We start from the raw sequence: 3,781 nt of genomic DNA on the forward strand, positions 1-3,781 counted from the left end.
TGTTAAAGTCAATCATTAATCCAACTTTGAAAATTCTGCCACCTTGGAAAAGGGCTACACAGCCATCCCTCTGTAAATCAAGCTGGGGGAAAGAAACGGGAACTTGAATTCAGGCTGGCGGCTTCTTGACCAAACACTCATCGGAGGCACTTTTTGGTTTTCTTTCAAGTGCCAGTATTTTCCAAATAATATCCTTGTCAATTTTATGTGCTTTTGTGATAGAGTGCTGACTTCATTCCCTAAGTCTGACTTGGGATTCCTCCCATACGCAATTGTTGGATGTTTAATTTCAGGAAGGAGGACTGACCTGAGTCTTGGATGATAAAAGAATCATCCGGGTATTTTCAGTATCTGGGAGATGGGGTGTTCGTGGTCTGGTGTGTGTTTCAAGAGCTTTTAGTGGAAGGCTTTACTAACCGGTTAATAGGCTAATGGAAATAACTGATGAAATACCCCAGCTACTACTAGAGGGTGCTGTGTGTATATGTACACGTGTGAGGAGAGTTGACTGAGAGGGTTAGAGTGATTATTTTTTTTCTGAAGCAACTCCTGCCATGCAGTTGATTTTGACTCACAGCAACCCCAAAGGAAAGGACAGTAGGACTCCCTCCCCCTGTGAGTCTCGAGACAAAATGTTTACTATGTGAGAAGATGCTTCCTCGTCTTTCCCCCTTTGTCAAGCTAGGCAGGGGGAGAAAAAGGTAAGAGATCTGCACAGTGAGAAGATTTCAACCCTCAGGCCCACAAGTAGAAATTACTGAGATTATGTTGGAAAATTTAATCTTGGAGAACGCACAACTCCTCTTCAGATACTCTGGGACGATTCAAACTTAGCTGGAGCTTGGGCGCTCACATCTGTTGCTAATAAGTTTGATCCGTTTACAAGTGGGTTCTGCCTCTAGGAAACTAGCCTGGTTAGTGGGTGTGGGGTGGCTAGTTGACTGTTTTGTTTTTAAGATGATGTTCAGAATGGGGATAAGGGTGTTTTTGTCCTTTCCCTTTCCAACGTGAGTGATTAGCTCATGGGCTTCAGATGCTGACAGCCAAACATCGATTAAACACCCTGTGATGAAAATGGCCTGCTGCCTGTGGGTCCAGCATAGCTGCAGCAAATGGAGGTGGGAAGCAATTGAAATCCCCTGTTAAGAAGTCAGTGTTAAAAATAGCAATGACACGATGGAGTAGAATTTCTCATAACATCCAGAAAGATTTAAAAACAAAAGTTGATTCCAACTCAGAGTGACCTTGTAGGGCAGATAGAACTGCCCCTGTGGGGTTCCATGACTACAGCTGCTGGCAAGGATTAGATAGTGTAATTTTCACATTATATATATCTTGCGTGTTAAACTATGGTACGGTGTACTGATTCACACTTTAAAATAGGAATTCAGTGTCCTAACCTGAGATGAAGCTCCCTGCTCCCACAAAGATCTGCAGTCTCGGAAACCCTATCCAGGGTGACTGGGTTAGAAAACACTTGATGGCGGTGGGTTGGATATAATTGCTATTTATTACCAGCTAATTGCTGCCATTCGGATCTTCCATTAAGGTTTTGAAGATTGCGGCCCTATTTATAATTTTCTGTAGAATGACATCAGAAAAGGCAGGCATCGTGTGTTGTATCCCACAGGGTTTTAAAAAAGTGTTTATATGATAGAATAACCATGAGAGAGAATTTCCCACCCCGGGCTTCATAAATAGCTGCTCAGACAATGGCATCCAGAGAACCCTGATGGCCTAACGGTTAAGAGCTGGACTGTTGACCGCAAGGTCAGCAGTTCAAAACCACCAGCCATTCCGTGGAGAAAGACAGGCTTTCTACTTTCTACCTGGCTTGGCATTCACCTGCCCAAAGGATGTGAAATCCAGACTGGTCAAGAGGATTTTTCTACAAACAGAATTCAGCTTTAACTTGTTACCGCCTGCCATGTAGTCCTGCGGACGAGGCCTGGTGGCCTTGTGGTTGCTGTTGGGCTGATCCACATGGTTGTCAGTTTGAAACCTAGCAGCCCTCGACAGCAGTGAGATTTTTTTTTGAGTTTACATAGTCCCACTTATGCACAACGAGCATCCACTATGGGAAACGAATGCGGCAGGAGGTGTTCTAAACCATCCAGTGTTATTTGGGGAAGCAAATTAGCAAGCCCAGTTGCTGAAAAGAGCATTAATAAGGACTTGTGATGGTCAGTCTCATTTATGCCTGAGGTCATTTTCAAATGCTCCTTAAGAAACAAACCAGTCAGGCAGTGGGTTCCATACTTGTCCAGTGCTGACAATGTTTTCTTAACCCCCACCCCCAATAGCAAAGAGACAAACGTTTGACACCTTGGGAAATCCCTTGGGCCTAAGCCAGGCTGCACCTAGGAGGAATGAGGTGGAACATTATCTGAGGTGGGAACTCCATCCACTGACCTGGAGCCGGTCCCAGCTCAGGGACCCCAGGTGACCGACTTGAACTGCCCCACAAGCAGATGGCCACAGTTTTTCTCTGAGCACCTGGTGAGTTCCAACCACCAGCCCTTCAGTTAGGAAGGCCCTCGGTCACCATTGGAACCCCAGGGTTCCTGGGAGGATGGCAGGCCTGAACGTCCCAGGAGGCAGTTGTAAGTTGTACTCCGTCCTATAGGGTCACTGTGAGTTGGGATCCACCTGACGGCCACAGGATTGCTTGGGCTTTTTGTTAAGAATCAGGGAAGGTTGCCCGGTTATTTTCTGGGTCCATCAAACATCTGTGTACCAACACCAAGCTCCCTGCCCTCGAGTGGATGCTAGACTCTTAGCGACCCTGTAGGACAGGGTGGAACGGCCCCTGTAGGTTTCTGAGACTAACTCTTTACAGGAGTAGAAAGCCCCATCTTCCTCTCATGGAGTGGCTGAAAGTTTTGAACTGGGGACCTTGAGGTTAGCAGCCAAACTTGTATAACCACGACGTCAAATAAACATTCCTCCTTTTTCAGACACACACGAGATTGACTATTTGAACTGAGCTCTTTCTAAAACGTTCGATTTCCAGAAGGAAATATTCATGTCATCAATAATGTGAAATGATTAACTGCCCATTTGGGTCTCCTCCCTCCTCAGCGTAAACTTCTGATGGTCGTGTCGGGGAGGGGTTGGGTGTCAGTCTGAACAGAAACTGCAGCCAACAGTTGGATGAACAATATGTAACTACCTGGTGCTTCAGGATGGTGTGAGGCAGCCTCTGGGAGGAAGGCACAAGTTCTCTGAAAGTGGCGTGGACTGAATGGAATGAAGTTTCTCCGTGCCTCTCTTCCTGGCTAGAAAAGGTACTTCAGGATAAAACACAGACTCAATGTATCTGAAGTGCAATCATGTTTAAAGGGGATGAAAACTTTGCTCCTTGGAGTTACATGTTAGGAGCCGTGGAGTCGGTACCGACCCATGATCATAATGACCCTGGCTCACAACAGCTAAAGAACCACTCGGCCCTGCGCCATCCTCACAATTGTTTGAGCCCCGGCTTCAGACACTACGTCCACCCATCTCGTTGGGCACTTTCCTTCTTTTTTTTTTTTTTTGCTGCTCCTCTGCCGGAGCAAGCATGATGTCCTCCAGGGACTGGTCTCTCCTGGCAACATGTCCAAAGTACACAAGACAAAGTCTCACCATCCTTGCTGGTAAGGGGCATTCTGCCTGCACTTCTTCCAAGACATCATCTGTTTGGCCTTTTGGCAGTCCACGGTGCTTTGAATAGTCATTCTCCAGCACAACGATTCACACACGTCGATACTTCGGTCTTTCGGACTCAGCGTCCAACTTC

The sequence above is a fragment of the Echinops telfairi genome, unplaced genomic scaffold (assembly GCF_000313985.2).
Source record: "Echinops telfairi isolate 266 unplaced genomic scaffold, ASM31398v2 ScPeMD7_2565;HRSCAF=3150, whole genome shotgun sequence".
Classification (NCBI taxonomy): Eukaryota; Metazoa; Chordata; class Mammalia; order Afrosoricida; family Tenrecidae; genus Echinops; species Echinops telfairi.